This window comes from Mytilus californianus, unplaced genomic scaffold (genome assembly GCF_021869535.1).
Source record: "Mytilus californianus isolate M0D057914Y unplaced genomic scaffold, xbMytCali1.0.p SCAF_2, whole genome shotgun sequence".
Taxonomy (NCBI): domain Eukaryota; kingdom Metazoa; phylum Mollusca; class Bivalvia; order Mytilida; family Mytilidae; genus Mytilus; species Mytilus californianus.
In genome coordinates, this window is record NW_026262668.1 from 38,005,863 (window position 1) to 38,025,117 (window position 19,255).

Here is a 19,255-nt window from a genome sequence, read left to right on the forward strand (position 1 = left end):
AAAAATGGTATATGCAGTGGTATATTTATAAATTATGATAACATATCGATGAATTCGTTGCAGTGATATCGTCCTAAGTGCGAGTCTCATTGGGGCATCCAGAAAGTGTTCCTGGGGTTGGAATCCCCCTTTTTTATTTTTTTTTATTCTTAATTATGTAACGTTTCATGGTATTCTGGGGGTTGAAACCTACTTTCAAAATGGCCGGATTCGCGTCTGTGGGTGGGGTGGGGGTGGTATGTGTTTGCTTCGCGTTACGGTGCGGAGCTATTAGTTTCAACCTATTACATGAAATCAAACACAACCAGAAAAGGTCGCTTTATCTATTTATATTTATGTTTATGTTTATATCGGGTTATGTGACCGTCGTTAGTCTTCGGAGGTAATCTCGATGGTTAATTAGATGGCATCTAGGCTAAAATACACACGAAATGCTGATATATATTAACGCGTCCATGCATTGTTAATTGTTTATTTTAAACTTATTGTAATATGGATATACGTTTTAGTATGTTATAGATCAAATATGAGAATTTGAGTCAAATCGGTGAACATGAATTTGACAGCTAATGCCCCTTTAACATCACATTGGCGTGTTCTTGTTCTTATCATGGACTTTAAACATAGCATAATTCAACTGCTTGGTTTCAATGAATGATACATCTCAAACTGAAAAGTGAATATCAATACGTACTTGTTTGAGAATATAATCAAAATTAGTAACTAATCATAAAACTAGTAATTAATGGAATAAATATAAATAATTAAAGTAACTGGGGATAAAATAAGATAAGGTAAATACAGGATGATGTTATTTTATTCAAATACAATAACCTTTGAAAAACATAAGGTTATATGGAACTGTAGTCTTATATTATTACTTTCATAATTATGATGCATGAAATGTGACTTGAAAAATAATAAATGGACCACTAAACTCAGCAACTCCCATAGAAATGTTAACTTAGCATTAACTTTAGATATATCTGATCAATTTTGGAACAAGGCAAAAAGAAAAGAAAAATGAGTCAAATAAATTTTTCCATTTTTAAACAAAAGAATGTTATTTTTCCTTATGGTGTGTTTGCTTAAGTAAATCAAATATTACAAGGGTCACAAAGAACTAAAATATGCAAATATCACAATTTCGTGTCACCGAAATTGATCTACTTTGTAGATACATTAACTTTATTAATAATATTTTGATATTTTAGTTTTGCCATCAGTTTGAGTTTTCTACGGATGATGCTGAAATGGATCAAGTCGTGAAACTACTACTGTCACCAAGCAGGCCCGTCAAAATCAACACAGTATTGCGACGTCTCACTGATTGATTTTACATTAATAAATGTCATTGCATAATATCCTTCTGATTAAAATAAATTATCTATTTGGTCAATTTCTTGACCGTTTAGAACTTTAAAAGACATAGTTGATGTTTTTATATTTGCGTGTACAATACGTGTATTTTATCATTGTCATGAAACCATCAATGAGATACAAATTGATTTATTTTCATTAAAGATGTCCTTCGATGCAAATTTTACAAAAATATGTAAATTTTGAAATGTTGTATAAAATAAGTAATCAACAGCATTATATTGCACCGAACCACCATTTTCTAAGTGAATTTGTTAAGCAAGTGTGTATCTCAAGTGTCAGTCCGGAAGAGTAAGCAGATTCTGTTCCATGCGTGGAACCCGTCGTGTTGCCCAAAGCAAGTACAAATTCGGTGAAAGGTCTCATTCGGTGCTGTCATGATCGAGGAAAGAGGACAGGATTGTAGCTACGACATATTCGTGGTCATCTATGACGCAGGTGTTCCATAACGATCCAATGCTATCACTGATCCATCAGTTGAAACCTGTATGTCGGACATGTACATCGTATACAATCATTCAATTCAATACATCAAATATAGTTGACCAATGGAAGAGACATATTGACAACTCTGTGAAATCACGTGAAATCACGCGGCCAAGAATGAGACTTGCCGATGAATTACTCTACAAATCGTGGACGAATAACCCCCGATAGCTAAAAAAAATCAAAGTACTGAAGTACTGAACATCGGATGACCGCAGGTACTTGTGGATGGTCAAAAGCACATGTCACAGAAACAGATCACATCTCTATACCTGAAACTGAGGTTAATTTACAGAGATTTTTTTTTCTTATACAAGTTCGTGCTTGGATGATGAATAAATGACAGGAAATTCAACCTCACCGTAATAACTATTATATTGTAGTGATACAAATCAGTATACCTTAGACTATTATACTAATATAATAATAGTTCCAGAGAATACACTGGTTTGTTGTTATATATTATATTAATATTACGGTTGCATGTATATATAATTTTCATCTATATGTATATCATACTATTCTACTATTATTATAGTGTAATGCAAGTGCATGGTGGACACTCTTCTGTAAAAAAAAATCAAAGTCTTAAAGGCTGTAAAAGCAATTGCTGCCATGTTAATGTTTTGTGGACTTTTATTTTTCATCCATATATATAAGAATTAAACCTGACAGGACAGGAGTGTTGACTAGTGAGAAGCAAGACGGTTTTAATTTTATATCAATATAAGACTTTAGCAGGAAATCATTTTAAATATGTTTTATATTTTACAAGGAGAAAACAAGTTTACCAGGCTAAAGTTGGGGTTAATTATACATGTGCTGAAACATATAACTGAAAAAAAAATCATTATGGATTATCCCCTGGTAGTGTTTGTAACTGGGCAATAATTTCCTTTATTGATTTAATTTTAACCATTTTCATAATTAATTTAAATTAACCATTCAGTTAAAACATTTCAACTTTCCAGACGCAAATGTTGAAAAACGGGACAGAAATAAAATATCTTACAAGACATAAACATGTAAAAAATAAATATATATTTCAGCTTACTAAAAATATTTTCATAATGTTACTTTGACATCATTCCTTAAAACTAAGTCCCAAACATAATTGCTCAGTTGACATGTGTCATCCTCATGCGATACGAGATAACTATAATTCTGATGCAATCCCGAAAAGGGGGGTCATCACAAACAAACATGACATTAAATTGTCATTATACGAACTAGAACAAACAGCTCTATGTTGCTTTGATATTTATCAATTTTCAGGAAACATGTGAAATAAATTTCAGGTCCATTTCATTATAGTGCCTAACAAGATTGCGTGAGGTAGACGAAATTGACCTTAAAACGATCGTATTGTCTTTTGATGTCCAAAAATAGGCAGATCGGACATATAAGGACTTTATCTAATGACTACATACATTTGGGATTTATTATTATTATAATATTCTAATGAAACTGAAAATTGTATTTTTTTTTAGGATAAACAACAATTTTACCTGGCGTAGCCGTTCATAAATGTTTTTTCTGCATTTATCTTCGAAAAATGGCGTATTTAATGGAATAGAACGTTAATACAGTAAACTTTCTCTTTTTTCTCCGCAATAGGCTATCAAAAATAATTTATCTAATGTGTATGTGGAAAATTATGTGAAAAGATAAAAAGTGGCAATTGTTACCTTTCATACCTTAAGTTTCGTTCATCTGATTCTGACCAATGCTTATATTTATATGCCGCTATTATTGTTGTTGTTACCAATTATGTAAATCAATTGTATCCGATTTTATGCCCTTTATGGGCCCTGTAATTTGGGAAATAAAAAAAAAATCTATTCATTGATAAAACGTAATATGGACTGGTCCAGTGTCCAGTTTGCAGGTCATTTAATTTTCTGTACACATTCATGCACGCTCTGATTTAATCAATATACTCGTACGAAAAAGCATGAACAGTTTGAAGGTAATCTAATAATAACTTAATCCAATCAAATTGCATAAGATTCAATAACAATGTCAAGTCCACATCATAATGAGTAATAGAGGTAAACTGGGTAGGGAGAAAATGACAGATATTTCAAGTTAATATTTATGCAATAACGAATTAAAATTTGTCAACCAAAAGTTTTGCTACAATTTCAAAAACATGTCGTTCTGTATGGGTATAGTTTTCGGATCTTTCATTAGCGTATTTAAGGCTATTAAAAGTTTGGGCTTCAAAAGTTCACACAATTATTGACTTTATACAGAAAATTCGTCCTTGTAAAACATTTAATAGTTCACAAATGATACGCGATTTTAAAGTAAAATTATTTCTTAAAACACTGCAAAAAATTTCATTCATATTGATAAAGTGGTATCGTCATAAAGTGCGTTGAAATGAACAGTGGTATAGCAAACATCGAATTCCCTCACAAAATGTTATCACACACTACAGTAAGGGGAGTCAGTTAAGTTTGTCTATTTGTAGATACTATACAGGTAATCTTTTGACACTACGTATACAACCTGTGTGACCTGTGTAGTGATTTTGATTTTACGATAAATTCATGAATGAACGATAATTTTATGAATGAACATGAGCACCTGACCTCTTTCTTAAACACCTATTAAACATATAAAACCGTATTTAATAAGGAGATAATTCAGTCAAATTTTCAGTACTAAATCAACAACTGAAATGATTCCATTTTTTGATGAAACATCGTACGAACGGAGAACGGAATCGCAGGTATAAAAATGCACTTTTTTCCCTTGTAATGACCGCGGATCTATAATTTTTATAGATCGGTTGAAATCCCAAAACTAATTTGCATAATGGAAATTTAGGCGATAGCAATACATCGGAGTGACCTCAAGGTCATCCTCTGTAAAAAACAATGGGAAAACGTACTTCAGATCAAATAATTTCTTTTCCAAGAAGCTATTTGAAAATCGTTGTATTTAATTTTAAGTATTTATTGAGAAAAATATTTTCTGCTTTTCGACATTTCTAATTATTTTAAGATTAAAATATGGGAATGATCATAATATTGATAATGCAAGAAACATTTCTGCACTTCACTTCTTTGCTAAACTTGGTCCTTAACTGATACCCAGTGAAATTATGTCTAAATCCGATTATTGTGGATTCACAGGTGTGCGATTACGTAATTTATTGCCCTCCGATCACCTGAATCAGTCATTATTTGTTGTTTTTTTTTCGCTTTGTTTTTTTAAGACTTAATATCACCGGTTCTGATTAAAAACAATTTGTATTATTATACATGTAAGTATAGTAAAATTCTCTGCTGAACTGTAGACTTAATTTTTTTGTTTTATAGACTACCGGAGTACTGCAACATTCTTATCTTTACTCTTTACTATCGGGAAGTGAACCTCGAGTTTGAAATTAGACAGATATGATATTGTGCATAAGTTCTATCTGATCTTTTGTTGGTTTGTGTTGCTCAAGGTAATTTTCGGTGCAGTGCTATGTGGGCTGTTATTTTCTTTTCTTTTGTTATTTTTTCCAACTGTGTTACACGACCTTGTCTTTTTGTATTGCCCCTTGACATCTTCTGCTTCTGTTTGCTTATTTTAAGCTACTTTGGTCATTCTAAAGATTTAAAATAAACCTTAACCACTATTTTTTTTGTGGTTTGTTCTAATAGGATAGTGTCTCATTCCCTGAATTTGTTATACAGGAATTCATTTTAATATCAGTTTTTTTTATACGCAAATAAACTGCTAGGGCTCTTCACGCAACTTATTTTAAGGACGGAATGTAAAACTGAAACAACACAACAGATAAATACAAACAAGCACCGTTGTATAAAAAGGACTGAAACAAACATAGATGATGACCAATATGAACCCATAAAGACTAGTGTACCAGTAGATTGAACATTGCTTGCTTCTTATTCAACATCTTTTGTCATTTCATGTAAACAATCAAATATTAAAACTTAACAACGAACCATGAAATAAAAATGAGATCGATCTTGGTAGGCTGAAACTAGCCAGAGTGCTATCAGTATGTACGCCAATTATAAATGAAGGCGGCCTAGTTTATAGTAATTGAAAACGGACCCAATCACGAAAGCTGAACCTTGTTCACTGTTCCATGAAAATAGTTCCAAGGTTAGGCGAATCTTGTTTCTGAATGATCATAGATCACATAATGTCAGAAAGTAATATTTGGCCACATCGAAGGAGCCAGTCTGAGATAAATTCTAAAAATTGTTGACACAGTCACAGTCACAGATATGTCTCTTTGGCACGGCATATCTACTAATTAAAAGTCTAAGGGGACAACAATTGTTATCGACACATGTTCAAACATAACCCTTAGGCATATGTGTTGCTGATTTGCTGTTTAATTGATTCTTGTTCAGACTTCTGAACTTATTAAATTTTTAACATAATTATACCTTATATAAGAATGCCGGATTTTGATTGGTTGTTAGCCAGTGTATTTTTCGCATATTCTAACATTTTTTCCTCATTTCAAACGAATTTGCCTGTTTTTTTTACCACTGCCGGTGAATTTGCCTCACATTCCCCTCTCTGCCGTGGTATTTGCCATTTTGGATATTCCTCTTTTACCCTCGCGAGCCTGTTCCCGCCAAAATTATTCGGAACCTTTCTCAATTTATCCCGACAACATGGTTAAGCAATATGATTGAGTTTAACCGAAAACTGTCAGAAATATACATATAGAGGGGGGAAAAAATGTCCCGTCCTAGCATTAACTTGTTGGGAGTGTAGCCAGTACTTCTATTTATACTGGCCCTTAAAACCCCTGCTAATTGAGCTAAGTGTTCATCCCAGCTATCTTGCTGTTGGTCCCACAGCATCCATTAAACTTCTGTTCTGACGTTCTACCTGGCCATTAGCAGAAGGTCTGTATATTGTAGTCCTGGCCTTATGTATCTGTAGGAGGTCACAGACTGCCTTAAACAAGGAACTCTCAAAATTCCGACCTTGATCTGAGAAAATTTCGAACGGGTATCCAAATCTGGAGAAAAATTCATTGATAGCCGCTTGTGCTGTAACCTCTGCTGTTTGCGAAGGCAAAGGGATACATTATGTCCATTTAGTAAATTGGTCAACTAGCATCAAGAGGTTCTCATGTCCATTTTTGGTCTGGGTAGTGGTCCCATAAAATCTAAATGTAACATCTCCATAGGTGAACCAGCATGGTAATTGGTCATAGGACATCTCCCATACCTGTTTGGTTTCTTATTCTTGTTGCAGGCAGCACAAGTTGCAACAAAGGTCTTTATGTCAGAGGTCATTCTATACCACTGATATCTTGTTTTAACCTTAGCCATGGTTCTAACCATACCCTGGTGTCCTGCACTAGGTAGCTCATGATAGAGCTCCATAACTGTATCCTTTAGACTGGACGGAATTACTAACCGGACACTTGCTCCTTCATCTTTAGGATAACTTTTTAGGATGCCACTGTCGTCCAAAAAGAATTTCTCCTTGTTTATCCAGTAACTTTTGACTGCTGGTGAGGCTGAAAACAAGATGTTCTGAGTTGGCTCTACTTTATTTTTTAAACAATTTGTAACAATAGCAGATCAGGGTCTGCTGACTGTTTAATCAGTGTGATCAGTTCTCACTGTAAACTCCTTGCCTAACAAGTAGTGGCGAAACTGACGTGTGAATCTTATTACGGCCAGTAATTCCTTTCGTGTAGTGCAGTAACTTTTCTGTTCAGGAGTCAAGATAAAACTACCATAGGCTATGGTTCTCTACCTTCTATTTTGGACTTGTATTAGCTCAGCTCCTATAGCATTCTGGGATGCATCTGTGTCCAAAATGAATCTATCTGTGGTGTTGGGTAAGGCCAACACTGGAGCTACCATTAATTTGTGCTTTAAGGTGTCAAAAGCCAATTGTCTTTGGTGAGTCCAAAAGAATGGTTTTTTCCCTGTAACTTCATACAAAGGTGCTGAAATCTTTGCATAATCTTTGATAAAGGAACGGTGATAGTTCACAAATCCAAGGAACCTTTCGACATCTTTAGTACAAATAGGCACAGCCCAACCACTAACTGGTTGTAAATGTTGCTGTCCAATTTTAAGTCCCTTGTTACTCACACTCCTCCCCAAAAATTCGACGGAGGTTTTGAATAAAGCACACTTCTTGGGTTTAAGCTTCAAACCGTACTCTCGGAACCTTTTGAATACATCCTCTAGATTTTTTATATGTTCCTCAAAGGAAGGTCCTAAGACCAAGATATTGTCCAAAAAAGCTAGGACTGTTTTCCATGTTAGTCCCCTAAGGACTAGATTCTTTACTCGGGCATAGGTCCCTGGTGCATTACATCGTCCAAACGCCATTTTAACACATTCAAACAAACCATACTTGGTCACAAAGGATGTTTTCTTCCTGTCTTCCGGCTTGATGTTAATCTGCCAATAAGCACTATTTGCGTCCAGTTCGGAATACCAGAAATTTCCGGCCAAGGTGTCCAGGCACTCGTCAATGAGAGGCAAAGGAAATAAATCCCGGGATGTCACTGAATTTAATTTCATATAGTCAATACACCAGCGCACTCCCTCGTCCTTCTTCCTTATTAACACTGGTGCAGGGGCCCATTCAGACATGGAAGGTTGTATCACTCCAGCATCTAACATTTTTTGTAAATGTGCTCTTCTTCGTCGACGAAGCATGCAGGGGTTCTCCTCATTCGGTGTTGAATAGGCTTTGCTTCCATTGAGTCGATGGTATGTTCTATGGCGCTGAAGCTGCCTAGATCAAAATCTTCTTTGACGAAAACGTCGCTGTAATTAATGAGCAACTGTCTTAGTTGTGCTCCTTGTGAACGTGACAATACACGAATCTTCGTACAAGTCTTTTAAATGACTTGGTATCCCAGACTTGGGACTGCCTTTTTTCAATGTACTAGGGGTAGTGCAAGTACCAACACTTGGCAGAGGTTCTTCGTCCATTGATTGTATGACCTTGACCTCTTGGGTATATCCTACCTCGTCACCCTTTGGAATTCTGACAGGATTATCTGTTATGTTTAGAAAACATAGAGTTGGTTTTTGACCTTTTGCACATACTGTTCTAGGGACCAGTAGAGTTGTGTTGTTCAATGAGGTAATCTGAGGCCATGTCTGCTGACTCCAGATCAATAGGGAGAGCTGAATTCGGTGGTACTATGACAGTTTGTTGTACTGTGACCCTGTTTACCACTGGAGCATTTGTTGGAGAAGTTTCTCCTCCCAGTTTCAAATGTACTTGTGTATTCCTTAAATTCATCTTTTTGGCAGGTACATCAAGAATAGCTCCATGTTTAATTAAGAAATCTGCCCCTATCAGCATATCACAATCGATAGGTGCTACGTGTAGAGTTTCTTTGAATGCCAAGAGTTCAATTGAAAATTCAGTAGGGTTAGTGATCCTACATGTCATACGAATGTCTCTGCCTGCACCATGCATAGTACTGAGTTTCCCTCATAATGTAAGGTTTCTGAGTCAATGCATCAAAAACACTGTCCTTTAAGATGGTTACTTCTGACCCAGTGTCAATCAAGGCACGACGAAACAAGTGTGCAGACCCTTAAGTACCTACAGATGCACCTCCAGTGGAGGTCTTATCTACTTCATCCTGCACAAAGATGTCTTCCTCAAACTCTACTCTCCTTTCATCTTGAGTGTTATTTTTAGATGTCAATTGTTTTGGTTGTTGACAGTTGTTAATCCGCCATAGATCTGGACAATTTCGTTTGTAATGACCCTGCTTGTGGCAATAGTAGCATTCATTGTTATCATAGCCCCGTCGGTTTTGTCTTCTGTCAGTAGAATTATTTCTTCGCCCAAGTCCTCGGCCATAGTTACGTCTAGGCGAATAATTTGAAGACCTATTGTCTTGGTTTGGTGACCTAGAACTCGGACTGGTTCCCTGTTTGGCTGATTTCTCCTGTACCAAACTGGTGACTGTTGACATCATTTTCTCCATATATTCCTCCATGCGAGAGAGACGGTTGTCCATACTGGACTGTGTGCTTCCTAAACCAAGAACTACTGGTGAGTTACCTGGCTTCTCTGAAATAGACTCAATTGCTTGCTTACCAGGTTTTTGAATAGCACTAACTGCCTTTCTGGTGTGCTGACACCATCTTATCATATCCAAGGCTGCATCCATGGACTTAGGTTTAGAGATACAGGCTTCTGTTCCTGCAACTGTATCATTGCAACCCTGGCAAAATCTCATGATTGCCTGTTCAGTCATCAGTTGTTCACTGTACCTGCTATATGCTCTTGTGGCGAGAGACAATACCCTTTCTGACCACTCCTCCAAGGTCTCCTTTTCGCCTTGGGCACTTGTCTGAAACTGTACTTGTGAGGTTTCTGGCAGTTTTTGATGACCAAATCTTTTGTTCATATTGGATATGATATCAGTAAAACTCGCTGTTTTATTATTTTCTAGGAGTAAGGTGTAGTACTCACTAGCTGCATCAACTAAACACCAGCAGAGCTGTTCCCGTTTTTGATCATCCGTCCACTCAGCAGTTTTAGCATAACCAGAAAACTTGATGTAAAAGGCTTTCCAGTTACCTTTCCCACTGTAACGGAGTGTTTATGGGATTGAGGACAGAAATAGTCTTTTCTCTATTTTATCTTTCTTTTTCCTACTTCCCCGACTGCTTTTAGAAAGTTGCCCATCTGTGTCAGATTCTGGTTGTGAGTCATTAGACCCTCTGGACCCTCTAGGACTATTACGAGTACGGTGTAATGGAGAACTCCTTACACTCCTCATAGGTGAAAAATCACGCTGATGATCCTCTCGAGGTCTGTTGTACACAGGTTCTGACCTGCGCTTATTTCTGGTGTGGCGGTATGCTGAAACATCTGACGTGTCAGAGTCACCTGTATACTTATGACCAGGATCACTTCTTCGTTGTCTCCCATAGTAATCACTTTCGTACTTATATTCCTTCGGTCTTGCTGAAGGTGGGTTATAATGTAGCTGAGGTTCTCCTGATGGTGGAGGTTGTTGCTGTGTGCCAGACATAGATAACTGTTGATAAGGCAAGTGTAATGGTTGTAACTGTGGCTGTGGCTGATAGCCTGAAAGGTTAGGATGACCCAAGCTCAGATACGTTAACCCAGATATGTATTGTTGGTTGTAAGGCGGTAAATTTGTTGGTGCCTGTGGCGGTGGTCCACCTCTAGGAGGCTGGAACATTGATGTTGGGTGACCAATCATCTTATGTGGTTTGGTCCTTGATACAGAACTGGGTGGTTGAATCCTTGGTTCTTGATAAGTTGGTTGTTGATGAACAACCGCACTAACCTGTTGTTGTTGTAGCTGCTGTTGAGGTAAAGAAAGCGGCAGGTTGTGCATAGTTATTGACCCCTTGTTGAAGCTGGTCTAGCCTTTGTTGTAGGCCTTGAACTTGTCGTTGCATTTGCACACTTTGTTGAGCTGGCAACAAAGGTTGTTGAACCTTGTTGACACCTGGTTGTTGGTTGGTGGGACTACTATGATAGGATAACTGATGATGACTCAGTACATTAGTCTGATTTTGTACAGTTGGTTGTTGACTCTTGTTGACTTCCAGTCGGTGTGGACTGTTGTAGCCATGTTGATATTGGTTGACATCCTGATGACTGTGTTGAAAAATTGGATGTTGAAGGTTGGCAAAATTTGACGGTGTTGTTGGTTGACCCTCAACACTAAATGACTGGTGAAGAGGACTGTTGGCGTCTTGTTGACGGTGGTGCGCATGTTGTACACTTGGTGTAAAGTGAATATGGTCAGATGTCGGTGTATGTAAGAACCTTGGTTGTTGGTTATAATAATTAGTTGGTGTAGGGCTGTAATATCTTAGTGAAATCTATTGCACCTCTTGTTGACGATTGCAATCCTCCTGTTGATCAACTTCAGGGTGTGGAATATGCCAGTTCTGGCTAAGTGGTGAACACATTCTGTCATTTGGTTGTTTTTGGATATCACGGTCCTGTTGACTGTCTGGTTGAGGGCGAACAACCATGTTGGTCCTTGGTGATGGAGTACGATACTCACTGTTTTCACAAACACTCAGATTCTCAAGCTCTGAGTTTAAACTCTCTGTAGAGAGGCTCTCCTGTGGTGGTTCACAAAGTGACTGCTCTAACATAGTTGAATGTTCAGAATGCCTTGGTGGTTGTTCCAAGCGACGTTGCTCCCATTCAAGACTGGAGCAGGCTCCTTCCTCTGAGCAAGACGACGCTACCTCATCTTGTAGATCGCATTCTTCTAACCAGTGTCTTATGTTAGAGTTGAATTCTTGCAGATGTGCAATCTGTTTCTCATCTTCTGTCCGTCTATCTCTTGGGACAGGATGATAAGGTGGTGCCTCATACTCTGAGATGCATGAAATATCTGTATCCTTCAAATTCGCACCATGACACTCCTCTGGGTCCATATCAATAATCACGTGATTATGCTTTGGAGTCGACATGCTCATAGATCCTGGTCTACCACATCTGGCTTTACTGACCTCAGCCTGTGGTCTCGGTGAAAAATCAATAATGCCTAGGGTACCTTCTGTCACTCTCATGTATGGAATTTGGGACAAAACATCTCGATCAATATGTATACCTTTTTCCCTCATATCCATAATTCGTGCTGCTATGGCATCCCATATGCCAGGTATGCAGGTAAGTATGACCCTAGGACAGGTGTTAATGTTGATCATATACCCCTTACTACTCTGCATAATGTGCTATTCCAGAAATAATCCATACCCCACTATAGAAGGTTAAGGATTTCCAGAAAAAAAATCTGTAAAAAACTCTGATTTTCCAGAAAAAAATCTCATAGTCGCCAATAATTTCCAGAATATTTAAAAAATTCGAAAAAATATTCCAGGGAAAAAATGAGAATAATAAGAAAATTTCCAAGAAAATATCCCTTGTAATAAATATTTCCAGACAAATTTAACTTTCAACACAAAATTTCCAGATAAAACATTTTCATGAAGCATATATACTTTGAATATTGTTTATATTGTGTCATACATGTAGATGATTCAGATCAAACTCATTCATTCAGTGTATGCTTACTTGTTTTTGTTTAAATGTCTTTTTGATCTTAATTGATTTTTTTTATAGTGTTTTTTTTTTTATATTGTAATGTTACACTACGTTCTTGGGTTAGGGTGAAGGTTTGCTCCTCTTATAATGTTTAAAACCACTGCATTTTTATGCACCTGTCCTAAGTCAGGTACCCGTTGTTCAGTGGTTGACGTTTGTTGGTGTGGTACATGTAACTGGTTCATAGGTGTTTCTTGTTTCTGGTTTTTCAGTTAATTTTGGGGCCCTTTATAACTTGTTGTTTGGTGTGAGCCAAGGCTCCATGTTTTTGACCTATAATTGTTAACTTTTTTATTGATACACTGTGATTTGGATGGAGAGTTGTCTCATTGGCACTCATCATGCTCATACCACATCTTCTTATTTATATCAACTTATTCATGACATTGTTTTTAAAAAATACATCATCTTAAACAGTTATTAATGATTATAATTATCTTTATTTAACAGTCAATAGACCTTATCGCCAGGGGCGTTTCCAGGATATTTGAAAGAGGGGGCGTAGAATACAATCCTTATTATTTTGGAGCTTTTTTTGGCCAAAAAACATAAAATAATTGTGAAATGCACTAATGTAACGGTTCCTGACTTGGAGCATGTATATTTTATAGTTAAAGTGTCAGGGTTTGATATTTTTTATGCCGAATTCTCTCCATTAATTGTCTATGGTATATTAAAATGATTGGATGGATCTTAACAGCAGTAGACCAATAACGAGAAATTTCAAATTCTAGGGTATAGGGCGTTACTTTACATTTCAATGGTCCTAGGCCAGGATTTTATGAACGGGAGGCGTAATTCCGGTTGCCCTGGTATGGGGTCCATGGGGAAGGTCAGAAGCTCCTGGATTTCAACAATTCAGCATCATATTATGAAGTATTATAACAGACTCCATGATAGACAAATTGGTGAAAATAGTCTGCCTTCGGATCATTCAAATTATGTATTGATTAACATGTGGATATCAAATCTTTGGAAGAAGTTGTAAATTCAGTTAAAAGGTTATATGAAATGGGCATGAAAAATGAAAAATAAATCTTTAACGATAGCTTTTTCTGAACTTTTGATATATATATATAGCCATACCCGTTTTGTTAAAATATACCTTTTCACTGTTTTGGTCTTTTGGAAAATGTTGTTTGTGCTGTATTTAGACCCCTTTACCAAGAAATTTGTTTTGCATGCACACGTATAAAAATTGCGTTTGAACGTTGTTTTCAATTTAGTAGATATAAATAGATGTGGTATGAGTGCCAATGAGACAACTCTCCAACCAAGTCACAATTTATAAAAGTAAACCATTATAGGTCAAAGTACTGTCTTCAACACGGAGCCTTGGCTAACACCGAACAGCAAGCTATAAAAGGGCCCCAAAAATTACTAGTGTAAAACCATTCAAACGGGAAAACCAACGGTCTAATCTATATAAGAAACGAGAAACACTTATGAACCACATCAACAAACGACAACTACTGAACATCAGATTCCTGACTTAGGACAGGTGCAAACAGTTGCAGCGGGTTTAAACGTTTTAATGGTACCAAACATTCACCCTTATCTGAAACAATAGTGTAACATTGTATTTATAATACCCCGTTCTAGATAGTCAAATCTGACCCCTTCCAATGCAAGGCAAAAAAACATAACCCCATTTCAGACAATTTAGCTGAAAGTGCAACCCCGTTTGTCGGAACATACCCGGTATCATATATAGCGAGTATCCCCCGGGTAGATGTAGAATGACCGTTGGGGAAGTGTCACACAAAACAACCATTTCATGTATAGATTTACTTACCGCTTTGGTTGTTTAAAAAAGGTGTCCAAGTCACCCATCGGATGGGGGAATCAGTATAAAAAGAAATCAGAGTATGTATTTAATTAATGAATATGATAAATTGCCATATTCAATACAATATAAGCAGAAAACGAGTTTTTTTTTTTTTTTTTTTTTTTTTGAAAAGGGAGGGGGGGGCGAACGCCCATTACGCCCTTACCTGGACCCGCCCCTGATCGCTATTTGGGAATCTGCAACACTTGACCTCACAATTTGCGATACTTGAACTTTTAATCATACAACAGTTCATTGATAATTTTCTATGTTTTCTATGTATTGTGTGCGATTTTGTCCCATGTACATTTACTCCATATCCTTTCATTTTCTAAACAATCACTTTTCCTTTGTGGCATCAGAATTTTTATTCTTGTGACCTCAAAGTTTCTTCTGTGATTTCCAGTTATGACAGACCATGGAAGTATAAAATTCGTAAGGGTTCCGTGGAATCCAGTGTCTCGCCTACTTTTGCTGTTAGTCGCAGGCTCAACAAAAATGGGGAAATAGTTATTAAAAATTTTCTTCTAGATACTATCTTTTGAATGTAAGAAGCTTCTGTTCAAGTTTGGTAAGGATCCAGGATGGTTTAATTTATGAATCTAATAAATGTTTTAAAAACTTTAACTGCAGACTGTATGTAATGTTAACTGGAAGAAAAACTAAGTCCATTTATAAGTAAAATACGGATAAACAGGATTTTTTTTTTACAAAATTGACTTCTGGATACTAGCTTTTGATCATAAACAAGCTTCTGTCCAAGTTTGGCACAAATCCAGGATAGTTTTAGAAAGTTATTAAAATTTGAAAAACTTTAACCACAGAGTGAATATTTGTGGACGCCGCTGTCGCCGCCGACGGAATGTAGGATCGCTATGTCCGACTCGCTTTTGCGACAAAAGTCGCAGGCTCGACAAAAATTACCAATAAAAATATAGAAAACAAACAACAGTTAACAGAAAAAAAACATACACTTAAAGGACAAATGCTAGATTATAGTTTCATCAACCAAATAACCAGAACATTACCTAATTAACATCTTATATTGATAAATCATTTAGTCAAACACTTGTTTATCTATCTTCACAGTAGGAAGTGACCAGAATCAGTAGATAACTGATAGTGATAAGCCATGTAAGAAATGTCAGACCAGTTATGTTCTGTTCAATCATCATGGAAGTATTATATTCATAATAATTGTCAATATAATACTTCCATGGTTCAATAATCACAAAATAGATTGGCCAGAATCAGTGGCAAGCTGTCTACTGATATTTTGAATTTACAAACACAATTGGTTTATTACTACAAGGGAATTCATAAATTAAAAAAAAAATATGGGTAGTGTCATTTTAAGGATATTACAAAAACTTTTGAGATATGAATAAATAAGGAATATGACCATAATAACTGATTTTTACAAAATTTCAAAATTTTTAAATAGTTTTATTGTGTACTTGATTCAAAAAGAAAGAAAATATAAAATTTGATGTTTTCGTAACAAACATATTTTGAAAATTTATTCTTTAACAATGGTTCCCAAATCAAAAATTTGAAATGCAAATGTACATGTATATAAACTTGACTTCATAAACGAAAAAAAAAACTTTTCCAAGAATAAAACAAGACCTTTTAAAAATTGAAAAGGTATTTACAACTCAAAACATTATGACCAAATGTTTTACAGTGGCTTAAAATAAGGACATTTTTTTTCTTCTTATAGATTTATTCATGACGATTCAAATCATGATAATTGGTGCCTATAATAATATTAAACTTGATATCATTTTCTGATATTGATTGTTGGGACAAAAAACATATCTGCTCTGATTTTCAAGCTACAAAATTGTGCATGTCATAATTTCCTAAAACATTATGAAGTTAAGGTGGTACCAAACACCTTGACTAAAATTAATTTGGCTCTTTTAATTTTCATAAAATTTTGACAAATTATTTACTTTGACCCTATGACAAAAATATCAAAATTTCAAAAAACTTGAACCAGACACATTATCGGTAAAAATTGGTTGGATATCATGGATATATTGAAGTTTGACAAACACTAATTTTGATCATTGAGAAGCTTCAAATTTTCTTAACAATATAACAATATATATATATATTAATATTTGATTAAAACGTTCAGCTGACTTTACAGATTTATCTCCCTGTAGTGTAAGTATACCACCTTAAAATAAAATCACAAAACTTTTAAACAATCGTTAAACTCTAAATTTGTATAATATGAATGACATTTTCAATGTATATTTACATGTTTATAGTTAAAATAAGTTATGGAACTGAAAGATGGATATTCAAAACATATTCAAGCAACACAATTTCTACAAACATTTTAACAACAGCAAAATTGTAAGCTTTCTTCTAAAAGAAGATATTGCCTTTGCATGACGATTTTTACCCATATCTTGTGCGAAAAACTATATATATTAGACAGAGAGAAACTAAAAATAGAAAATAATTAGCAGCAATAAAAAGAGGTCATGAATTATATTATTGTAATCAAATCATGAGAATGCACATAGGTCACAGGTGAGCGACATTAGATCTTCTCTGTTTAAGAATATAAATGACAGGCATTGACGTCTTTACACTAAATCCATTGGATGTTGGATGTGTACTGATTGATATTTGTTTATCGGTTGTTATAAGCTTTGAACTAGCTGTCAGTAACTGCGAGTACTCTCAGATCTGTACTTAATGTCTTTTGTTGTTAGGGATGAGGGATGGATATATAACCTGCATGCCACGTCCTGTCTGTATTTTTGTTTGATGTTTTTCTTTGTATCGATCTGATGAGTTGAACCTTTTTCAAATAATGTTTATAGTGTGTTCTTATGTTGTGCTGTTACACCACTGTCCCAGGTTAGGAGAGGCTTGAGCGCTCACAAACATGTTAAACCCCGCCACATTCTTTATGTGCCTGACCCAAGTCAGGAGCCGGTAGTTCAGTGGTTGTGTTTTGGTTCACGTCTGTCATATATATGTTTTTCGTAAATTGTTTTGTTATAAATTAGGCCGTTAGTTTTCTCAATTGAATTGTTTCATATTTTTCATGTCGGGGCCTTTATAGCCGACTATACAGTATGGGTTTTCTCATTGTTGAAGGCCGCACGGTTGCCTATAATTGCTTACATCCACTTTGTTTTAACTTTGGTGGATAGTTGTCTCATTGGCAATCATACCACATCTCCTTATCTTGAAAGGGCTGCAAATAAATAAACTTGCAGAAGTCAGAATGACATTGAATAGTCTAACACAAATAATGTAGGAAACAGTTGTGTATAAAAGCGAAAATTAATGTTCCTGTGTTGAAGCCACGAAAAAAATAAGCACGCGTAGCAAAAGAGAGAAAAGATACAAAATGGATAATCAAACTCATATGTCGAAAACGAACTGACAATGTCATGGCAAAAAAACGAAAATCGACCAAAAGACAAACAACACTAATATTAATTTAACATTTTTTTTAAATCATAATTCTATGACTGGGAGAAAAAATAAACAGATTTTTTATTTGTTCAATGTATCAAAATTGACTACATTACATTGCATCTCATATCTGAATGACATATGTTAACTCGGATATATAAGAGATATAAAGCATAATTAGGTATTTGAACTTAAAGCGCTACTTCGTGAAAAGGACGGCATATATTTTTTTTAAAACTAGCAAGTTGCCATAGAGTAGGAAAACAAGTGGCCGTACTGTAAATCTGTAAACATTAGCAAGTTGCCGTACCCTAGGCTTGATTGGTTTTTAACGATATTCTTTAGAAAACAACTTTTTGATAGCGAATTTCAGTAATTGTGATGTCACACTATCATAATCTAAAAATTTGTCTGGAAAAAGAATGACAAAAAGTTGAAAATCTGGCCAGCGGGACGTCGGCGGGCGATTGACCTCTAAATTTTCTGGTACCAAGTGCACTGTTTTGAAGTATAACACAAAATCTTGTCTTTGTTTGCTACTTATTGGCATAAGAAATTAAAGCACTATCTATCAGAAAATCATTTCACAAGCGGTAACCTCATCAAAACGGTAGAAATGGTTGAAATTAAAGGATTTCTTACCTTGCTTATTTTTTTTTCTCCTTTCTCTCCGCTTCGTTGGTACCCAGTGTCCGGTGGCGATGATACACAGTGATTACATTAATCTAATGAAAATTAAATTTAACTGTCAATAGATATTTTAATACAGTGCATAAACGTACAAATTATTTAGCATGTGTTTAGGATCTGCTTATCCTTTCAGAGCACCCGAGATCATCCCCTGGTTTTTGGTTTGGTTTGTGTTGCTCAGTCTTTATAGTTTTTAATGTTGCGTATGGTCAGGGGCGGATCCAGGATTTTAGGTTAGGGGGCGCAAACTTAATTTTTTTGCCTAGGGGAGCAAGGCAAAAAATTTTTGGAGGTAAAATTATCGAAATATTCTTTATTTAGCTTTTTAGC